Genomic DNA, 22,927 nt, shown 5'->3' with positions numbered 1-22,927 from the left:
CGGCGAGGCCCCGCGCCGCGCCTCCCACGCGAGCAACGCTCAGGTTACACTTGACATAGCAAAGTGGCAGCAAAATGGATTTAATTTATTTACTTTTTAAATGTAATGATGGAAAACAAAACATGTTGCAAAAGTTGTTTGTTTCGTACCAGCTCCGCGCGGACCCACTGAGGAAGGAGTGGCTCCTGGCAGCTCCAGCTCTTCAGAGACCGGCGATTGCTGGGCTGTCACGCTGTGCCAAGGACCAAACGACTGCTGCAGACACCCACCCTGCCCGGAGGCCGTGCTGGGCTTGGCCGAGCCTGGGCGAGGGACATGGCCCCCACGGGACCCCGGGGCAGCCAGGCTGCAGACCAGGTGCTGTGTAGCAGCAGGGGTGCAGGAGCCCGGGGAGGGCAGGGGATGCCCTCGCACACCCAGCACCGCTTTGCCCCATGCTTGCTGCAGGGTTTGGTGCCTCTTTATGCCGGGCGAGGGGCATGAGGGGAGCAAGAACCCCCGCAGCTCTCAGGAGGGGCACCCCCAGTGTGCGCCCCCAGGCAAGGGGCTCAGTGGCTGCACAACATTTTGGGCAGCCGGCCGGGTGGCGCAGGAGGGAAGTTGGGCAGTGCTTCTGCAAGCTCGGCCCCGAGATGCGCCCAGAGCTACCAGCCCCCTTGTTCCAAGCTTCCCCCGTGGCACCGTCAGCCTGAAAATTTACGACGGACCACCAAGCGTGGGCATTGTCGAGCGCCTAATTGAAAACACTGTGAAGGCAACACGGTCCCACCGGCGGCTGGTGGTGCCGGGGGCCCAGGAGCCTGGTGGTGGCGTGGAGCTGGGGGTGCATTCACCCATCCCTGTCCCCGTCCTGCTCAGGCAAAACTCCTGCTGAAGGGCTGCGTCCCGCACAGGAGGGTGCTCTTTCCCAGAGCTTTGGGCAGGAGATACTCATGAGTTAATTAATCCTTGAGTTTTTAAGCAGAGACATATTTATGAGCCTTGTAAGAGGCTGGGGCCCTGAGAGACGTTTCTTTATTCTTCCTCCAGCTCAGCTGAAGGAAACCATAAGGGGAAAGAGCGACTGAGCCACGAAAGCATGGAAGATGGATTTCGGGTTGGTGATGGGGAAACAAAAACCAAGTTGCCTGGGTGGGAACGGTGGCCAAGTGACAGCTCCCTTCCCTTTCCTTTGTCTTCTCATCCTTTGTCTACAGGGTGCTTGCTAGCAGCCTGCCCACTGGATGCGAGGCTATCTGCAGCGTTTGAAGTGCAGATGTGAAGCACGCATGGGGCGTGTGTGCCCACCACGAGCCCCCCTGCTCCTTTGGGCTTCAAGGGGCAGCTTTCCTGGCCCTGTTGTCACAGCAGGGTGCCGGGGTGCTCTTTGGGATGAGGAATGGCTCCCGTGAGCTCTCCAGCACCCAGCAGCTGGAGCCACCCAGGGTAAAGGTAATGAGGATGAGGATGAGGATGAGGATGAGGATGAGGATGAGGATGAGGATGAGGACATCCTCAGCACGTCCCTCATCCAGCACCCAGCTCCCACCCCACCTGGCTGCTCCAGCCAAGGGGCAGGCTCACTTCTGCTCTCTGTACCCCCCACCACTGCTATCCATCCTCACCAAGCCCTGCTCAAACACCCACAGGCATTTTGTACTTCTCCAATCCACACTGGCCGTGGACTTTGGGATGAGGAAGGTGTGAAAGCAGCTCCTAGTTCCTTGTGATTCCCATGCACAGCCTCCCAGCACCAGTGAGCCAGCTCTATCCCCCAGGAGCCTGGCTGCCCTCGCCCAATGAACCCAAGGAGCTTTGCTTTTAGCAGAGCTGGGACACCGCTGTAAGCTGGTGGAAATTGCCATTGATCTCCGGCCGCCAGGGGAGCAGAGTTAATGCAGCGATGCTGATTACATCAGCCAAGAAGCTGATGGAAAATCAAGAGTGGAATAAACACCCGCTGTGCTTTTGCCGGGCTTCCCTGCTGCATCACGAGCAGCCCAGAGAGAGCGTGGTGGGGACAGAGAGGTGCCTGCCTGAGCAGGGCACGTCTTTTCCAGGCTTCCAGCTTGGAAGTGAGCACTCTTCTTCATCCTTTTCCATGGAGCGAGCCGCTTATGGCATTCCCTGTCTCCCCACGGTTACCCGTTTATCTCTCCACCTCGGTGATGCTTCCTCAGCTTCGCGGAGCATCTTGGCCAATAGCGGCAGAGAAATGTGGCCACCACATGTTGGCAGCAATTGAATCCTGGGCACATTTTTTCTCTGCACAGCCTTTAAGCTGTGGGAACCATTTCAAAGGAAACCGTTCCCCCTATAACATGCTTGTGATCTGAAGATGTCTATTTAGATGGCAGCCCGGCATTAATTTAGCAATTCACTACAGAGTTTGGCGTGATGTTTAAAGCACTAAAATAAATTGTGGTGAAGTCGTTTCCCTCAAACCAGATTGTGTGGTTTACATTATTTGTCAACCTTAAGTACAACTGGCATGTTTGTATCACTCATGCAAAGCCCCATTGTGCCTCTCTCGAAGGGGGAAGAATCCACACAGAAACTCGGTCCAAGTTCCTGCCCCGGCAGTCTCATGTCCCTGGGAGATCTGCCCCGGAGGCACGCAGCCCAACTGGCTGGAAGAGTGCCTGGGCTTTCCTCAGGATGATGGGTGTTAAGTGCAGGCTCATATAGGTTATATTACAAAGGGCTCTTTTAATCGAATGCAGATTTGTACTTTCTGCCTGCAGTGCCTGAAATCCACTGAGCCGCGATGATTTAGACACGCACATAGGAGCGCGCACACATGCACGCCGCCAGATGAGCGGGGCTGCACCAGCACCGCTTGCACACGCTGCCTTGCACCACGGCCGTGCTCTGTGCCCTCCACCGTGGGCTCTGTCCCCTGCTCCCCAGCCACATGCACGTCCCTGCTGTCCCTGCATGTCCCCGCTGTCACCAGGCACCGCCCGGAGGTCACCCTGAGGTTGGCCTTGCCCAGGCCACCGTGGAGCCACCAGACCTGGCTGTCGGGATGCTGCTGGCTCTCGGTGTGTGGTGGGGACATGTGTGGGGTCAGATGGGGACAGCGTGCCAGCTCCTGCAGCGTGGAGCAGGGCACAGGGTTGTGCTGCGGTGCTGTGCTCCCTCCGGGCAAGCGGGCATCATCCTGCCTGTTATCTCAGTGCTTTATCCCACCCTTCCCGTCCTGCGGATGAGGAATCCCTGGATGGCTGTCAGGGATCTCCAGCTGGCAGTTTCACTCCACCACCTCTTGCCAATGCCAGTGGAACCATCCCGTGGGGAGTGCCCAAGGCTTTGCACCGACAGGGTGGCACTTGCACAGCTCCTCCAGCCCCCAGCATCTGTTTGCAGCTTCCTAGGGATGGTGCTTCCCACCATGCCCAACCACTTCCACAGGGAAAGGACAGCCACACCACCTGCCCCACACCTCTACGGGTCCCCAGAGCCTGTTCATTGCAGTTCCCTCAGCAGGCTGTGTGCCCTGCACTGTCCCCGACAAGTCCCCGTGCCGCAGCACGCAGTCAGAGAGCAGGAGCTCGTCAGCTGCCCTTCGACTGAGGCATCTCGGAATTGTAAGAGACACCCAATTTTCTGGAAATTGAGTTCAGACAATAAGTAACTCTGCTGCTCTCCAGAGCTGTCCGTGTGTGCTCTGGCCATGTGCATGCTTGTGCTTTCATTGGGTGATGGCAGAAACTGAGTTACTTGTTTGAAAATTCAAAGGGACAGAGCAGAAGCAGGGCCAAGCTGCAGAGACATCAGGCAGTGCCACCCCCTCTCCCTCCCTGTGCCCCATAAAACTGGAGCAGGGTGGGCAGTGCCCAGGTGGCCCACACATTGCTGGTCCTCAGCAGTGCCCTAAAACATCACCCGGTACGAGCCCATCATCCTAAGGGCAGCACAAAAGCTCCCGACCAACGGCATTAAATAATCATCACCTTTTTTCTTCTGCGCGGATTAACATTCCTGCTAACCTTGCAAAGTGTCATTGAACCACCGTCACCCCCCGAAACGCCGCACAATCGCGCGGGGATTAGGGTGTCTGCGGAGCAGCCTGTCCTCGCTATTGTGCGACCCCGGCGGGGTGAGGAAATCCTGCGGCATCAGCCGATAAGTCCCCGCGGCGGGGACGCCAAAGTCGCTGCAGGGCCAGGCGCAGCGCAGCCCTGCGGGGACAGGAGCTGAGCGCCTGCGGTGCCACCTGGGAGCCATCCCCAGGGCCAGGCTGGTGGCACCCACGGCTGGGCGAGCACGCTGGTAAATCTGAGTGCTGAGGAAATCCCATAAAACTTTTAACAGGAAAGACAAAGCTGTAAAGGGAAGCTCTTGGCAATTCTTGCAGGCTCTCGGCAGTGCCTGCTGCGAGCGCCTCGCTCAGGCACCTGGCACCGCAGCAGGACGGTGGCTGGGATGGATTTGGTGAGCAGCTCGCGGCGTTCGGTGAGCAGCCAGCTCCCACGGCACTCCCTTCACAGCGGGAGAGGGGGATGGCAGCAGCACAAACTGGATGCTGCTGGGAGCAGGACTCTGGTGTCTGGAGAGCTCAGTCTCACATAGATGGCGTAGGCAGAAGCTGAGATGCAAAAATACAACAGGGGAAAAGGATGCTAAAGCAAATGCATGATTTACGCACGTAGGTCCCAGGAGAGACTTAGAGTACTTATAAATGACAATACACATTGTCGTCCCAGCCCCCACGTTCAGTAGCAAAGGAAAAGTGTCTCCAGCTCTGGAGCCATTGCACAATAACAGAGAATGGAAAACAATTTCATCTGCTTGTCCCCAGCATCTGGGCCCCGCATCCCCACTCCCACAGCGTTTTCCCAAGAGAAAGAGCCATCTCCTCCCAAGCTAAATGGGGAGGATGGAGTCCAAGGAGAGTCCAGAGAGAGACTGGTGTGTAAGGAGCAGAGCCCAGCATCCTCCCCATGCGCCCCCGCAACTGCTCAACCGGCAAACACGCGGTGCCTGCTCCATCCCTCTGCTCATCGTGGATAAGAACTCCTCTAGCAAGGACAGAGTGAAGTCTCCATCAGTCTTTTCTGGGCATTCATTTCTGGCAGAGGGCTTGAAGACGCAGCTGGACGGGGACTTGTCTCGTGCAGACCTGCTCCGAGAGGAGCTGCGATGGCAAAAGCAGCGCCTGGACCCCGCAGCCCAGCAGGATCGGTACTTGCCTGCTCCTTGGCAGGGCACTCGGTGTTTAGAAGCCAGCACTTGCTCATTGTTACTGCTGTGCAATGGGATTTCATGGTAGTTTTTCATCAGCTTTGCACGTGTTTGAACGTATGAATAGGGACTGAACTTCCCCACATGTGACAGCAGCCTGGCTGCCCAGGCTCCGCTGGGATTTTGGAGGAATGATGGCCATTCCCGTCTAGATACTCACTGTATTCTTGGTGCATGTGGGGAGAATTTGGCTTCTCTTTTCTGGTGGCATGTCAATGAAACAGCTTCTTCCTCTGCCCCTGGGATGTGCAGGTGGGAAAAAGCACATCTCCCCAAAAAAAGCCCAGGGGTTCATGACAAATATACCAGAATGTATATCAAAAGAAAGAGTCTGGGCGAGCAGAAACCCCAGGAGCACTCTGGTGGCACTGTCCTCAGCACCATCTCCCAAGGGGTGCACCTCAGGGCATGTGCTGGGATTTTGGCTGCAGCTGGCCATGCGGCAGCCACGAGCTTCCCTCCTAAACCCCACAGCAGGAGCTTTCCCTGGAGGCTCTGCCATAGCAGTTACGTGGGCTTTGCGTTTTAATCACTTTTGCTTCATCTGGAGCAGCTTTCAGGAGTAATTCCTGCACTCCACTTGGCTTCTCGCAGTAATCTCGTGAAAAGGCAATGAGCCCTCGTGGGCAGAGCAGGAAGGGCTGGGGGAAGCGGAGCCTCGGAGCTGCTGCAGGGCTGTTTCTCCTTGATCTCTTCCATCAGGAGCCCCTGTTTCATTGCTCATTAGCAACCCTTTGCCTCCAGAATGCTCAATCCCTCCCCAAAATTGGCTGCTGGGGGCCCTCTGCCCACACGGGCGTGCATTAAAAGCAGGAGGCGATTCGGATCCATCCCAGGACGAACAGAGGCTGACTTTGAGAGCTACCAGCAGACAGGCTTAGAGCCTGTTGAAAGTCAAGCCGTTTCTAAACTCTCCTGAAGCTTCTGGAGGGTTCTGACCACGCAAGCAGCTGCAGCAGTCCCCTTCCTCCCAGGGCAGAAGGTGGCGATGGCCCCGTCTCGCTCTGCTGGTGGCTGCCCGCGGCGCAGAGCAGCGCTCGGCGGAGCACGCGCGAGTGCTGCGGTGAATCGGGAAAGTTGTCCTGGCTTCATTTGTCACCAGAGAAGGTCGGGAGGTCCAGGGTGGGTGTCCCACGCTGGGAGGAGAAGTCGGCTCCTGCCAGCACAGCCACCAGCGCCGCAGTCCGAGCCGCGGGCGGGAGTCCCCGTTTCGTTTGGCTCCGTGCGACCGATGGCTATTGGCTATTCCGGAGCTGGTTTCCATGATTTTTTTTTTCCTTTTTTTAATATTTTTTTTTGTTCGAAAAGAAAAAAAAAAAAAAAGTTGAACAATTCTGGATTCATCCCCATGTGGAACGGGAAAAATTTTGAAATCTTGAACATTTTTGAGGGCTCAAAAACAATTTCCCACCCAGTTATAGCCACCAGTCTCATCAGGATGTGTTTGAAACAACTCCAGCAGGAGCTGAGCAGAGCTGGTCTCAGCTGGATACCACTCTCGACGAGAAATGCAGTGGTCAGGGGTCATGTTTCTTCAGAAAAAAAGTATCTTCAATAGCTCAGGAAGTTATTAGTGTCTGCTAACAATAAGAGCTTTGGGTTGATTCAATAGATACTCATTTTAATTGTAAAATGCCAGTAATGAGAAATGTGCCATCCAATGACTCATTTTTCCCTTGTAAAAATTATTGGACATTTTTATTAGTTTTACAAATGACAGGACCTCGTATTTCTGAGAACACTTTATACAAGCCTTGCACAAGCCCACTCTCATAAAAGCGTGTCTGTGGTGACATCCGGAGCCACAAGAAGGGGAGCGGTAGAAAGGCCCAAAGTGGTGAGGACAGCCCACAAGTGGAACTGGCAGGACCGAACCCCAAGAGGGTGGGAAGGGGTGGATACAGCGTCGGAGACATGAGGTTCGGCGCTGCTTCCCAGCAGAGCCTTTCTGGAGAGGCACGGGACAGGCGGGGATGGGTGCCAGCCGGCGCCCGGCGGTCCGCCCGGCGCAGAGCCCCGGCATGGGGCAGCGGTGCCGGCGCTGAGCACCCGTCCGGGTGGGAGATGAGCAGGGACGGCAGGAGCCAGCCCCAGGTAAGAGCCCACCCAGCCCTTCTGCGTGGCCAGGGGGGGACCACGAGCGCTCTGCTCCCCTCCGAGCTGCTGCTCTCCACGGTTAACCCCGGCGCCCAGCTTTATCCATCTTGGCTTTATCTCTGCCGCCCGACAGCGCGGACCTGGAGGTGCGCAGCAGGGCTGGCCCCACGCTCGCCTTGGCTTTCCATCAAGCAGATAAGAGGTGGAAGGGGAGGAGGGGGCAGGAAGGCGAGGGGCACCGGGGACAGCTCGCGCCCAGCCCCGCCGCCGCGGCATCGCTGGTGGGGAGCGCTCCCGGGGCGTCTCTCCTCCTCCAGACAAGGCTGCTTTGACCAGACTGTGCTCTTTTATGAAATCCCAGCCATTTCCCATGGAGAATTAATTTGCACAAGGCAGAAAAAAAAAAAAGATTGTTTTAGAGAATTTCTCATTTCAGCGTTTCTTTTCTCTTCTCTTGTTGACATTATTTGTATTTTTGTTTACATCTGCTCGTCACGAGCCATCTGTAATCCTGCACAGTGTACCATGAGCTGGCATGATATGACATAATGCGAGAGCTGAGATAGCCTATTATTTCTATTTTAGTTTGGAGGATATTTTAAACTTTATGTTATCCAGGAAATTTCTGAAATATTTGTCTTCATTCCAAGCCAGAACGAAAACAATTTTGGAAATGTCGGAAGTGCCCGTGAAACAAGTAGCGAGCGCTTCCAGCTCGGCCGCTGCCTGCGACGGGGTGGCCGGTGGGGAGGCCCCAGCCCGGGGTGGGCAGCGGGCAGGGGACAGAGGGAACGGGGACTGGGGCTGGCAGCGGGATGTGACAGCAGTGGAGTCGGCTGGGGGTGTTGGGATGGATAATTCTGCCACGAGCCAGTGCAGCCCTGGATCTCCCTCCCTATCCAGGTCAGAACGCACTGGGAGGGCTGAAGGAGTGGGGTTGTACCCGTGGTTGGTGCACTTTGGGGCCTGCCTGCAGGCTCTCGCAGGGTTTTAGTCGGTTCCGAGCCCGAGGGCTTGGGGACACCTTGCAGAGAAGGCACGAGGCTGTGCCGAGCAGAGAAACCATCCCCAGCAGCCTCCCCGTCTCCTGGGTCAGACAGCTTCCTCGCTCCAGGCCATGCCAGGAGGGACTGGGGCTGCTCTGCAAACCCTCTCTGGTCTGGGAGGCACAAGCCCAGGATGAAGAGGCTGTAGCAGAAGGGATCTGCTCAGCCCAGCCCCGGTGCTGTGCCCGCTGTGGGACAGGAGCTGTGGGAAGCCAGGGTCCCGTCTGCGTGCGCCCTGCCGGAAAATGCCGTCGTTTTCCCCAAGTAATTGTCTCTGCCTCGCTGCCGAGACGCTCAGAGCTTTGCTTTGTGTGCTCTGGGAACCAGCGATTTGTAAAGACACGCTGCTGGGCTAATCCTCCACCAGCTCCCAGAGCCCAGACCAGCTGGGGTCTGGCAGCTCTTTCCCTTCTCCCTCTCCAGCCTCCTCGAACAGTGAGGAGCCGCTTACAGGTTCTGACTTATACGCAGAGCAGAGCGACAGCTCACTGCGGTTGGCAGCCAGGGCTGTACGGGCACGTTGTGCCAGGCGGGCATGCCAGCAGTGCCAGCGTGGTGCTGTGCCATGTGCAGAGTCCCGGGGGCAATGCCAGCCCTGGTGGTGAAAGCCTCTTGGCACCGTCCCTGCTCCGGAGCCGTCGTCGTGCCCTGGAGACGCTTTTACAGAAGGGAGCTCCTTACACGGCACGGTTTGCCGTGGCTCTGGTCCACGAGCTAATACATTGGGGAAACAATAAAATTAGGCTCTAAAAAAAGATACCTTCCTCTTTGTGCGCAGGAAATCTCACGCTCTGCGTGGAGCTTTTAATAGCGAGCACAGTAGCGCTGCGCGTCTTGAACTGAATTAAAGCTCCCTCGTGCCGTTCCCCAGCGCTCAGCTTTGCCGAGCCGCACGCCCCGTGGCTGGATGAGCATCGGGGGGATTGCTAGGAAGGGGGGGCACAGCCGGTGCCTCCCAGATGAGATTTGGGAGGGCAGAGAGGGCCTGAAGCTCGAGGCGCTGAGGTTTCTGTAGCTAGCAGCTGGCACGTCGGTGGGTGCCGGCTGGCATCGGACCCAGGATCTGTTAGCAGGTAGTGTACGCGGAGCTGGAGCCACGTTAATCTTGGGCATGCCAAGGAGGAAGGCTGGCACGGTGACATCCTCAGCGAGCCAGCTGTCAGTGCAGAATAAATAGAGCCCTGCAAGCCCGGGGCTGCTGCAGGCAGCTCGCAGGAGGCAGAGCAGCCGGATGCTGCTGTTAACCACCCGCTGCCCCAGCAGACAGCGGCATCCCCCCAACCTGGGTGGCTCGGTCTACCCTGAGCATGGATTTTGCTCCCTGATTCCAGCCAGCCCTGCTGCGGCTCAGTTTGGGGTTAAGCATGGTGGTGCTGCGGGAGGGCTGCACGAATGGTGCTTGCGGGGAGGCTGAGGGGCACCCTGACACCCTCAGTGCCTGTCCTGGGTGCACCATGAGTGGCACCCAAAGGGGTGGCTGGCACAAGAGCCTGGTGGGTGAATTTGGGGGTGGCAGAGGGTCTGGGGGGGACTTGGGTGCAGCACACAAAGGCCACTCCAGCTGGTGGTGAGGCAGGAGCAAGGGGATAGGGTCCCTCACCATTGCTGCCCACGGTGCGCGACCACCACGACTGCAGAGAGTGGGGACCGGCTTTGGGGTGCACCCATGGGTGCTGTGCCCCAGGCTGGGCAGCGGTGGGGGCTGCCAGGGTTTCCCTCCGTGGTGCAGGAGCCAAGTGTCCAGAGGGGACAGGCACTGTGCTGCGGGGAGGGAGAGGGTTTGTCCCCCCAAAATGCATTTGTCCTGTTGTCCTCAGGGGAAACACTAACACCACCGCTCTGTGAGTATCGAGGGCCTGTGATTTTTAAGAAAACTCATTTTGAAGCTGACTGGAGTCTGTCAGAGCAAATTAGTTGCAGTTTCGGATAGCCACTTGTTTCTGGTTTAACCCTGGGAAAGCAACTGGGCTACAAATGTTTACCTTATGAGGTAAACCATCAATATCCTTGAAACTTTGATTAAAAAAAAAAAATACTGGACTGGAGCATCTTGTGGGTTTCTCCCCACCCCCGCCCCCCACCCCGATTCGTTTCACAATATGCCAGAAGCATGGCTTGAGTTAGGGCTTTGGCAGGGGCTTTTATCATGATGGATATAGTGGAGGCTAGAAAAGAAATTTGGTTATCAGAGGATGCCAGAACTCAACTTCCTAGCACATACATTTAATAACGTGAAAGTTCTCCTTTAAAGGTCTCCTTAGAACAAGTCCTAGTCATCACAGAATGCATGGAGATAAATTAAATCACATTTTAATAGCAGAGAAGTCATTTCTGGGCCGGGTGCAACAGTGAAAGTATGTTCTCTCTTAGACAAAAGTAGCCTCATCTCCCATCAGAGCTCTGAATGCTACCATATGAAAAACTTAATTGGAAATGAAACCCCGGAGCTCCCCGGGCAGAGGCTCCACGAGAGGCTGTCACGTCCCTGGTAGCTCCTGCTGACACTGCAGTCACTGGAGAGCTGCTCTCCCTCCTAGCAAACGAGAAGGCATCTCCAAGAAATAGCATCTCATGCCCGTTGCTGCAGCGGTGCTGGAGAGAGGGGCCGGCCGTGGGTTTTGTGTGGCTCAGCCCCGGCTCTTCCTCGGGGAGCAGAGGCGCGAAGCCGCAGCCTCCTGCCAGCAGCAGCGAGGAGCTTCCCACGCACGCCCCGTGCCCTTCACAGATCCCGCAGCACGTGCCTGGAATATGCACGAGCGGCTTGGAGGAGATTATAAAAGGCACAGCGGGGAAATGGATGCGCATTTCTCAGTAACGTTAACCAGGAGCGTGGCTCCGACCTGCCCCTCGCCCCTCTGCCGGTGCCCCGGGGGCTGTCGGTGCTGTCTGCAGAGCACACGTGGGGTGGAAGCTGGATGAGTCCCTGTGGTGCAGGGCTCCCGGATGGTCCTGTCCCTTTTGGGGTGGCTGTCTGCTATACTCATGCCCAAGCATCTCCCTCAATCACCAAAACCCCCAAGCAGGGAATCAGGCAAGTGTCCCTACATGGTTTGTGCTTCAAACCTCATCCCACTAACTGGCAGGAGAGAAGCTGCCCATCACCCAAAGCTTCTGAATATCCAAGCTCCCTGTTTTTTTTCACTGATATATTTTTTCAATCCGCCTTTTCTGAACCTTGTGGCTCAGCGCCCTCCGAGCGGCGGGGGCGCGGGGCCGCGCAGGATGGCTGTCCCCGCGGGGAGGGTGGCGGCTGAGGGTTTGGGACATATTTCATGCAGATGAGAAGAGTCGCTCAGTCATTCCCCTGTGCACCCTGGAGGCGTCACTGCATTTTCCCAGAGAATGGCTCATCTGAACTTGCACTGACTGTCTAAAACCACCAAGCCCCAAAGCAGACGTCGTGAGCATCTGCTCTGCCGCCCCGCGCGGCTCTCTGGCTAAGGCCTCGCTGAAGCATTCTTTCCTTTGCCTCAGACCATTGTTTTCGGCTCTGCCATCTTGTCGAGCCATGCACGACCCATTCTCTTCCTCGCGCCGTCATCTTGAAGATATTTCAAGTATGCACAGGCTCTTTCTGTGCAGACGCCGAGCTCGAAGCGGACAGCATGCGCAGAAGTGCCGCGGTGCAGCTGCGGGGTGGCACCGGCCACCCCCTGCCCCCAGCCCTCCACTTTCTCATCTTCCCCTTCCTCCTCCCCATCCCTGCCTCTCCTTTCCCTTTCCCCCAAGGCCCCAGGAGCCCCAGTCCTGGCTTTCTGCAACCCCAAAATCCAGCTCCCAGCACTGCCCAGCCTCCTCCCTGCAGCTCCCCGCCGAGCGCGGCGGCGGGGCTGGGCGTTGCTGCTTCTCCATGTTTATAGAATTACCCAAATCCCTAGGCAGAATTAGCTCCTTGCAGAGCATTGCACTCAATTAATTATATAGTTTAAAACACAATACATAGACATATCCCATCCGCACCAGCAAAGCTTAGGGCTCCACTGGAAACCTCTCAAAAGCCGGAGTGCAGCAGAATTAAGGCCGTATGCGCAGCCTTAGCCGTGCTCCTTCAGCACACTCACAGCATAGAGCCTTTAATTATAATTAAAATAATTATAGATGTGCTGCAAATGTCTCAGGGAACGCAGCGAGCAAGCACATTTCTACAGCTTTTGCTATACTGGTGCAGCAAAATACATTGCAGGTTTTGCTATACTTTTGCTTTTGCTATGGAAATGATTTATTTCCCCTGATTTCAATACAGAAATATTCCTCGCTGCCTCCACAGGCTTTGGCTGACCCTGCAGAGGGTCCAGGGCCACCCCAGCTCTGCTCACACCACTGCAGGTGACTGACACCAGCGCTGGGGTCTCCTGAGGTCACCTGCGTGTGTCCCCGTGCCGGGGTGGGAGTCCACGGCAATGACAAGCTTCCTGCGTGGCCTTCCCCTGGGGTTTCTGTCACGCATGATGTCTCACATCTGGGATCCGACCAGTCGGTGAGGATGGCAGCGCTATTTCCACGCCAAGCTGTAGCTTTTTCACCCCCAGCCATTTCAGAGTTTACAGCTATTGTGTTATATTTTTTTTTAAATGTTGCAAGAATTTATATTGGGAAAAAGTGCCTTTTTTTTTTTTTTTTTTTTTCTTTTCTCAGTGCCCTGGGAAATGTCATCCAGCAGGAATGTTCCCAAGAGCCGCTCGTGGCCGAGGGGAGGCTGGGCTCCAGCAGCTCTTTGGGGCCCCCCTTGCCCCATGTTCATGGCAGCACCGAGCCTGGCAGTGGGGCAGAAACCCGGGGAGGGAGAAGCTGCTCGTGGGGCAGCCCCCACTGCAAACACTCCGGGTTTCGTGTCCTCCTCGCTGCGCTTCTCCCAGCTCCAGCTCTGGACAGAGTTACGAGACGTGCTGGAAGTCCCAGCCCTGTGGCCTGTCATCATTTAAGCTTGACTTTAATAGCGTCTCAAAGCAATTTACGTTTCCCGAACATCAAAGCCCCCTGGAGTGATGCTGGGGGAGGCAGGGCTTCCCCGCACCGCCGGCACCGACGCTGGGGAGCAGCAGGACCCCCGCTGCTGGCGCTGGACACGGTCCTGGGTGGTGGTGGTGGCACCACGGGCTGGCTTTCCTCTGGAGCAGACCCTGCTTCAGGCCGAAAGAAAAGCATGATGTGGTTTGGAAAGGTGCACCGGGCGGTAGATGAGGCTTTCTGCAGGTTTATTAAATAGAAAAAATTGACTTTAATCCCGGAGCTACCGGTGCGCCTTGGGTAGGGGAGGTCAAGGGGAGGAAGAGCTGAGACGCTGCACGCAGGAAGAGAAGGGAAATGACAGCACACATTAAAGCACGAGTGAGGTTTGTCTGATTGCCCTGCTACAAAGGTGCCGGGTGCCTTTTCCTGAAGCAAAGCACCACAAAGGTGCGTGGGCGCTGCCCTGGCATGGCGAGCAGCCACCCAGGAATCAGCAGCTCCCCATCTCCCTGCGGCACGGGACAGGAGAGGCAGTACAGAGGAGTGCCCGTGGCTGCCTGCGGTTCTGCTCTGACCGAGCTCGTGGGGCCGTGTCCTGCGTGTGGGGAAGGAGGGCAGAAAGGATCCGAGCTGGGGCAGAGCTGGGAAGGGTTTTTGGGATCCTGTCTGCCTTCTATGGACAGAAGGGAAATGAGAAATGTGGATAGAGCCAGAGGAGGGCAATGCATGGGGCAAGGCAGGGGGCAGTGCCTGGGGCTGGGTTGGGGACAATGCACAACCAGGGCAGGGGGAGCTCAATCCTTGACCGGCACTTGGTGTCAGGACTATGATAGCTCCAGCAGGGCCAGGGATGGAGCCCTGGTCCCCCTTTCAGATGTGAAGAGATGGGACCTGTCTGGGGGAGCAACACAGGGATGGGGCAGGCAGCTTGGCTGCGGCTTTTCTGTACGACCTGACAACAACACACCTCAAAAATATACCTCCAGGAGCATCCAGTGGGGAAAAATAAGGAGGAGAAAGAAATAGAGAGGTAGTTCCAGCCTGTATTACCTTCAATTCTGCCCCCCCACCCTCCTGTGCACCCTGGGATGCTGTGGGGTGTAGGGGGAGCAGCTCCCCGGTAGGAGCTCCCCGTGCCCGGGGCTGCCCCACAACCCCGGTGCTGGCCTCCTGAGTTTTGTAGAGGAAATTTTCTGGAAAAAAAAATGGCAGAGGCTCCTGCCTCCACAAACACAGCGCGCTGCTGTCCCTGCCAGAGCTCAGCGCTGGTTTGCCTCAAGGAATCTGTGAGATCTGTCCTGCTGTGATCTGTAACAATATTGGGATTAAATTAGCTTCCCTGAGCTGCAGAGGGGTCAGCGTGTGAGGCCCCCTGGTTAATCCAGCAGGCCAAAGAGAACAGAAGCCTCCCTGCACCGGGAAAAGGAAAACAACGGGGTCTGTTTGCAATCCGTGGAGCTAATTCAAACAGCATTCCTCAAACAACAGGGGAAAAGGGCCTTCGAAGCGAGCGGGAGGGGAGCCTTTCCCAGCATGCGCGTAACGCTGCTCCAAGGGCGGAGGCGAAGCGCCCAGCCTGCACGCGGTGTCCGGCCCCGAGGCGAGGTGCTGGACGCAGGACGGCTCACTGGGGGCACGAATTCACCACCCACACGCTGCCCTCTCCTACATTTATCCCCCTTTTTTCCCTTTTTTCCGTGCCTGGCAAGCACGGAGAGCACGGGATGCCCCGGTCATTCTACGGGCACCGGGGAGCCCCGGGGTGCTCGCTCTGCCCTGGGAAATGAGGCACGTCCCGGTGATCCCCCATGGCAGAGCAGCCCCTTTCTGCTGGCTCCCCCGTGGAAGGAATGATCCCGCGTGCCCCCGTGCCTGACCCCCGAGCGGGGCTTGTGCAGGCTGCGATGGGAACTTGATAGTTGTCTTTGCAACCAGAGCGGTTGTTTATGCAAGAAGTTAGGCACTTGGGATAACTGTATTACCGGGGACTGAGGACTGCAGGTGTGCAGATATTATTAAAAACAATTGCCCAGGCTATCAATCATCCTGCGCTAGATAAGCCCCCTGAAAAGCAGAGCTTTGTGTCCGAGAAGGGTGCAGAGAAACAGCACAGGGAAGGGCTGGGGCTGCACTGCTGCAGAGGCTTCAGACCATTCTCCCTTTCCTTCTGGTGTCTCAGCGAGCGTCTTTTCTGTTTTTTGCTTATGCTGAGATATTATCAAAGGCTGATGAGGCACTGGGGATGAGTAATACATCCTCTGTGCCAGCTGAGAACTTGTAGGTGCTGGTATCTCCTGCAGACAGGGTTAATGCCAGGGCCCTGGTCTGCCAGATTAAGGCAGTGTTTTAATGGGGAGGGGAACCAAGTGCTCCAGCAGTGGGTTTGGGGATGTGGGAGTCACCGTTTTCTCTGCAGAAACAGGGGAAGGATCCTCCTCGGAGCAGGCACAGCGATGGTTTGTGTGGGGTGAGGCACGGAGCCCTGCAAGGGAACGACTGGGCCTGGGCAGAGAGGACTGGGACAGGGATGCATCTGCCCCAGGTTGTGCTGTGCCATCCCCACGGAGGATCATCCCCGCAGCCTGCTCATGCCCTGGTCCCCCATGCCCAGGACCTTTTCAGCTGAAAGTCTGGAGCCAGCTCCAAACCAGGGAGCACCCAGCACGCAGAGCCAGGTGCCCTGCTCCTTTCCCTGCTCTGGGTTTAGGCAGGAGCACCAGGTCTGCAATGTGCCAGGCACTGGACAGGCTCAGGGTTAGGAGCAGAGGCTTTTCATCGCACCTCAATAATGTGGACAAACATAAGGATGATGGAAATGCGGCCATCAATCCTTTTGGCAACTGCGGGCAGTGTCCAAGTCCTGCTGGAGCCAACGCAGTGCTTCACTGGGCCGATGCCCTGCCTGTTGGAGGAGCAAATCTGGTGAGCCCTTTCTACACAAACCTCTCCTTGATTGTATCCGGGCAGCTGGCAAAAAAGAGGAGAAGCTGCTGGGAAGGGAATATTGGGGCAACCTCTGGGAGTGGAGCACGAGGAATGGGGACGGCAGGAGCCCACCACACTGCCCCAGCACCTGCGCGGCCAGGACTTCTGTGGGCTGCAAGGAAAACCTCCTGAGTCAGCGGCTCTGCTTTCAATCTGGAGTGGCTTGGCGTTTTTGCCCTGTGAAAATGTGGAATTTCGTGTCCTTTTGTACGAGAGAGAAACAGCCTGTTTAGGATTAATTTAGGATCAGCCTCAAGAGCCATTAGCTAAAGCAAAACAAAACGGTAAATTAGCTGCCTGTCAGAAGGGGAAGAAATGTGGGACTTGATGCTGGATTTATTGTGGAGGGTGTTAAGGCAGGATTTAGTGTGATTTACTGTCCTCTGCAATGATACCTTCTAACACCAGGGAGCTGGCAAGCACATCGCCCTGCCTTCAGTCGGACACACTGCGCTGCTCGCTAATTATTGATGCGCCCGGTAGCCCTGGTCCTACTGCTGGATTTGTCAGCGTTTCCATTATAAAGCTCTGTCTTCAGGGGTTTATTGCTCGCTTATAAACATTCACTCCACACTGAAACTTGATCTACAGCTGTCAAATGGAGCTGCAGTGATCCAAGAAAGATTAGAAAGGAAAAGGTTTGGCCATCCAATGCAAGCACAGAGTTCAAAATCTTCAGTTCGTGAAATTTTTCACTCTTACGTTCAATTTCATGACTTTGTCCCAGAGTGACGTTTGATGGCCCTTCAGAACTTCCTAGAGTAGAAAGTAGAAAACCTCTAAATATAAATAGAAAAGGTCTTTAATGCGGAGACTGACGGCAGTGACCACGTAGCATCTGTGCAATTTTCAAACCACGTTCCCTAATGCTCCTGCGAGACAGCAGGGAGCTCAGAAGATGCAGTTTACAAGTAGGAAACCAGGGACATTTAAAGAGTGCCGAAGACAATTCAGGACAAATAAAACATCCATACCCACATGCGTTAACACATGCACAATGCAAAGGAAAAGCTGCATGAAGGGTGGATTTTTTTTGTTGCCTGTTCTGGGCTGTTTTGTATTTTTGTGCTCATACCTGAAGAACACAAATCCCCAGCGTGTTTGGGGGACTTTATGCCATGTCCCCTCTGGCATCCCTCCTCTTCCTCATGGCAAAGAGCTCCAGAGCTCCTGCCAGAGGCTCCCAAGGATGCCTAGAAACACATCTTCAGAGGTGGCTCGTGGAGCATCAGCAGGGACCTGCTCTGAACCCAAGCGAGGGACACAAGAGGAGGATTCGGGAGCTCACTATCGGTCCCATGACAGCCTGAGGAAGAGCTGTGCCCTCTGCCTTTCAGCCAGGAGCTGTGAAAGCTTGGGGAAGATGAAGTGAAGATAATGCAGTCATTTCTTCAAGACTTTTGCTGCGCGCTGCCTGGTGAGTCACCCTGCTTGGCATCGCTCATATGTCAGCATGCTGTCCTGTAATGTCCCTAGGAAAACTTGGAAGCTGAGACAGAATTTTATTCATTACAGAAGAATTATGGCATCTGCTCGAGTGGATCTTACACCTAAAATAAATGCTGACATGTGTTCAGATGGTTAGAGGAGCTGACCCACTTCCCGGGGGAGCGCAGCCGTCTGGAGCCGGCCGCGGTCACAGCTGGCGGAAGAGGCGCTGGTGGCTGCGTCGCACCGAAAGGCAGGAGCAGGGGCTGTGCCGGAGGGAATCCCTGCTCCTGTGCGCTGCAGAGGGCAGGCACCTCCGGGAATGGGACAGGGCTGGGTATGGGATCCTTGCTGCTGACTCTTTCCTTGTAATGAGGGATGCCAGCCCCAGAGCGGAGCAGCAGCAAAACATCGCGGTGGTCTCAGGGCTGTGGCAAAGCTGAGGCTCCCTGAAGATGCAGAACAGGAGGAGGAACAAGCTGGGAGCCTGAAGCTCCTCTCCCTGCTCTGCAGAGCTGGGGCTGCTCAGCTGCCAGCCCTGAAGCTCTGCCTCCTTCCCTCCTGGTCCCAGCGCCGTGCAGATGGGGTTCCTCCCCGTAAGGAGCCAGCAGCCTGAGCCTGGGCAAGCTCCACCGGTGGTGGTTTCTGGGGATAATCGCCCATCTTCTGGTGCCACGGGAAGGATGGCTGGAGGAGGAAGAATGAGAGACAAAAGGGGGAAGTCAAGGATGGAGCATTTTGTGAATTGCCTTCTGCATGTCTCCAGACTCCTGCCCATTGCAAGTCTCACGTCTGGGCTTTAAGGGAACTGCTTGGTTGGGTTATCACCAAATAACCCCTAAGTAGATAGTTCAGAAGACATCACCACCGATTTCTGTAGCTCCCCTCAAAGACCGTGACCTGCAGATTACCTTCAGAGGCAGGCAGAGGCAGTGCCACAAGGAGAGCCTCGAGCAGGAGCAGGCTTTGTGCCTGGGATTGCCACCAAGGGCTGAGGAACGTGGAGCAGCCACGGAGACAGAGAGCGCAGGAGAAGACATGGCCACATTCTCCTGTGCTGGGAATTAAGGTTTTGAATGGTAAGGGAGAAGATGGCATAGCCACTGCTGTCCCTCTCACAGCACCCATGCATCCTCCCAAGCCCACCCATGGGTGGGAGTGCGCTCAAGACCCTGATTTCTGGCTCCAGGTGCTGATGGAGCAGTGCTGGGGGATGAGCTGTTGGGGCTCCCTGCTGATCCCTGTGTTTCAGGCACTGTGTCTGCCCCCTGGGATCTGGGATTAGGGTCGGTGACACACAGGGACACTGCTGCCATCCCTCTCCCAGATCCCCAGTACAGCAGGCACACGGGGATGCTGGTGAGGGTGGTGGCCAGATTCTGCTCAGCCCCCTGGGCATGGTGGCTCTTGGGGACCCCAGCGGGGTGCCCACACCTTGGCTTTCCCCTTCACACCCCACACCCCATGTGGAGCAGAGTCTGTCCCAGGAGAAGAAGAGGAAGGGGGATGAGGATGGTGCAGAAGTGAGGAGGGAGAGGGGAGAGGGCTCGTGGGCTGCCTGGGTGCGACGCAGGGCAGGGAGCAGCAGGGCTCCACCGCGGGGACGTTTTCCCACGCGTGAGCCTTTCCTCCCGTTGCACAGCCAGGGATGGAAAAATAACCGGGCTTTAAAGCTCATCGCCTTGGTGCCTTCCTCCCTCCCGAGAATAATAAGCTGCTTTTAATATTTGACATGTTTATTAACAGATGCAGTTGTGACAGCTGATGACTTCATATGCCAGTTACCACTGAAATGTTAGTAATAACTCGGAATTAACTGTCATAAATAAAAAAGACTACAAAGAGAACGGGATGTTGTGTCACTCTGCAGTAATTTACTGAGACCCCGTTGGCTCTGGATGCAACGCTGGAAGGTCCTTTGTTGAGCTCCAGTCCGGGTTTTGCAACAGTCACAATATTTTGGCTGGATATTGTCTTAGGAGGTGGTACTAGTGGGGTGGAATTCCCTCATGCAGGAGTTTGCACTAGATGCCTTTACAAAGCTGGATACTCCGGTAATAATAATAATAAAAAAACCCTACCCGGTGGATGGGGATGGAGTCTACGGCACTGAGACCAGGATTTATTAATGTGCAAATTGCTCTGATATGATCACATACTTTCTGCTTTGCACACACAGGGAGCAGCGTGGGCTGATGGAGTATGAACTAGCCTGGGCGATCTTTACGAGCTGAAATCCTGCACATCACAGAAGGGTTTGTTTCTCTGCGCAAAACCTGGGAAGCTGTTAGAAACCTGCTTTTCAAAAACAAGTCAACAAACCCCCCCAGACCCAAATGCACCAGACTTCTCCATGAACTCGCCATGAAAGTATTTTTCATTTTTTTTGACAGAGACGTGCATGTAACTTTCTCTGGAGGAACCGAGGATTTTTGTAGTTGGTCTTGTAGTGTTTTAAAGCTGGGAAACCAGTAAGAGTCTTTTCAGCAGTGATGAGGGAGTGACAAGTCAGAGGTAAGGGCTTCAGAATGCATGTTTGTTTAGATGAAGCTTTTGCAATGTGGGCTGCTAATGAGGAACGCGAGCCTTGTCAGCATCCGACTTGCGGCTTTGCCTTGTGCAACGCGGATAATGAGTTCAGACAATGAAAGCTGGGAGAAATCACAGCCCGATCTGCCGGGATCCCCAGCTCCCCCACCCCCAAGGTGAGCGGGGCTGTGCAGGGGAGCCGGGCTGCCTCTCCCTCCCATTCCCGCTGCTTTCCCTTCCCAAAGCTGGCACCGGGGCGCGCAGAGCGAGTCGGTGACACTCGTTAGTGCGCGGAGCTCGTTAGGGCTCCTGGACCCGCCGTGGCTGCTCGGTGTGCTGCCGTGCACCGGCTCGCGGGGAGAGGAGTGGGCTCGGGCTGCACAATTTGGGGACTGACCCGTTAAGTGGTCCCTGCCTCGATACCGACCCTTAATTCAACCTCCTGAGGAGCACGGCACCCATGGGGGCACGGCGCGCAGCCGAGGAGCGTGGGGTAAGTAAGTGCTCCTTGGGGTTTTTGGAGGTGGGATCAGTGGGGAAATGGTTAACGGCGATCATGGGAATAATTACACGGCCGTGTTAACACCCCGGGTGCTGCCGTGCAGGGGAAGTGCTGCCGTGTCTGGGCGCTGGGCGGCTGAGCCCAGGGGTTAGCGGGGACTTGGGCTCCATGCGGCAGTGATCCCACGGCTGGGCAGGGACCTGGCTCCCTTCTGGGTGTCCCCAACGTGTGCTTGGATCGTGGTGAAGTCTCAGACCCATCCTCGTGGTCCTGTGCACCTACAGAGCCGGGCTGCAGCGTGATGCAGGCGCTGGGGGATTTTCATCTTCAGGCTCCTATGGTTCCTATAGGCTCAGGCATGTGTGTTCCCCTGAACGGCCCTCGAGGTGGGTGTGGGGGTGTGCAGGTGATGTGCTTTGGGTTTAAAGGAGTGTTTTGCAGCAAAAGGCATTAAAATCAGGCAATGCTGGCAGGAGCAAATGTTGCACAGCATGGTAGGGATGGAGCCTTTGCTCTCCTGTGCACTGGTCACTGGCCACCAGTGCAGGAAGCCCTGCAAGGTGAAGGTCCGTGAACTTGAGGCAGTGCTTAAAGGTATTTTTTGGTGGCCAGGCTTTAGCTGAGATCCCGTGGGGACCCAGCCCTTGCAGCGAAACCTCTGCCCGCAGCTCCATCCCCTGTGAATTATTTTGCCTGGAGTCCACCTGTGCCCCTGACCTCCTGCCTGCCAGCTCACCTGTGGCCCGGGCCGGGGACGCGGTGGCTCTGCGGGACGCGGGCGCTGTGCCATGCCTGGAAGCCACCCTGGGGAAGAGGCTCCTTCCAGCTGGCTCCGTGCCCCGGCCCCGGCTGCGAGAGCAGCAGCACCACCCTGAGGGACGTGGCGGGGAGCGAGTTTGGGGCGCGGGAGCACCCGCTCTGGTGGCAGAGGGGGCATGGATGCGACCCTGCCAGCACACCCAAAATAAGCCAGCCACAGCAAACCCCTTGGTCCTGATGTCTGAGCTAGACCCGAGCACCTTTCTGCCCCCACCATGGGGCTGGGAGGCTCTGCTGGCAAAGCAAGAGCTGGAGGGGATGGGACAGCCTGCGGGGACAGCCACGGGGTGGGAAAGTGTCCTCCCCTGAGGATGGAGGTGTTGGCTGGAGAGCCTGGTACAGGGACAGCTGTCAGCCATGCCCACTGGCAACCTGTTGCTGGGATGATCCTCTGTGATAGCAAAAAGCCTCGTAAAAAACACAGAACTCAAAAGTTTTTTGCAGCAATAGCTGGCCAGGAGAAAGCTCGGGCTGCCCTGCTCACTGCCTCCCACCAGCACAACTCCTGGCCCTGCCCTGATGCCCAGCGCTGAGGCTCCTGGCTCTTTTTCATGTTGTGTTTTTCCTTCTGCTCCTGAAATCAGTGCTGCTCACTGGGCTCTGCGAGGCTCAGGTTTCCCACACTGTGACATTTCGGTGGCAGAGCTGGCACACGGGGAGTCCTCATGGGGAGCTCCCACCTGGAGGACGCTTCCTTTGCATATGGCCCAGCAGAAAGCCCCAGGTGCTGTGTAGGGTCTTTGCCCCAGGCTTCATTTCTGCTGGTGCCCCAAGGAGCGGGTTACATGGCAGCTTGTGGCTCGCTGGGCTGCTGTCAGCCTGGGAAGTTTGCTTTTAAAACCATGCATTTAGAGTCAATTGTACGATATTGCTGAAAACCCTTTTTTGGCCACATTCGCAGGGAAATCAGATAGGAGCTGGGCATTGAGCTGAGCTGCTGCGTGCTCACGTAGGGCATGGCATTAAATCCCCACACACGTGGGGGCACCATGTGTGTCTGCCCTGCACCTCCCTGGCTGCCAGCGAGCACCCCACTGTGCAGCAGCACAGCCTGCAAGGGTTAATGAGGATTTTTGGTTTTGGTGGGAGGCTCTGGGTTTCAGTCCGCCCGGCCTGCACTGCTCCAAAAAGCTCTGGTTTGAAATCCCTGGCCTGAAACTTGCTTTGGTTGCTACTGTTGCAGTGCATCCTGTCACCAGTTGGCATTTGGTGAGTTACTGAGATTTAGGGGAGGCTTAAAGCCACGTGAAGTCGTACCTAAAAGCAAAATAAGCTGGATCCTTCTGGGACCCCAGCTGAGCTCCTGCCTTGCAGCTCCTGCCCTGCTCCCGTGGGCACGGCAGAG

At 56.2% G+C, this 22,927-nt stretch overlaps 1 protein-coding gene across 7 annotated transcripts in view; it reads left to right on the top strand.

Annotated features, from left to right (window-relative positions):
• RSPO1 (R-spondin 1) overlaps positions 1 to 22,927 on the top strand; it is an 85,889-nt gene that overhangs the window by 50,830 nt on the left and 12,132 nt on the right. Inside the window, exons 1-3 of one of the 7 annotated variants that reach the window (XM_072027291.1) lie at positions 7,108 to 7,320; positions 19,912 to 19,987; positions 20,126 to 20,246. The exons of 1 other annotated variant lie outside the window; for it this stretch is intronic. The gene's annotated coding sequence lies outside the window, so the exon portion shown is untranslated. Of the gene's footprint in view, positions 1 to 7,107; positions 7,321 to 19,698; positions 19,787 to 19,911; positions 20,247 to 20,373; positions 20,755 to 22,927 lie in introns of those variants that run through there. 5 more of the 7 variants (XM_027444002.3, XM_072027290.1, XM_027444001.3 and 2 more) reach the window with 5 other exon arrangements.

This window comes from Anas platyrhynchos, chromosome 24 (genome assembly GCF_047663525.1).
Source record: "Anas platyrhynchos isolate ZD024472 breed Pekin duck chromosome 24, IASCAAS_PekinDuck_T2T, whole genome shotgun sequence".
NCBI classification, from domain to species: Eukaryota; Metazoa; Chordata; class Aves; order Anseriformes; family Anatidae; genus Anas; species Anas platyrhynchos.
The sequence above is the reverse complement of the archived record's forward strand: the minus strand, read 5'-3'. Positions and strand labels throughout refer to the sequence as shown.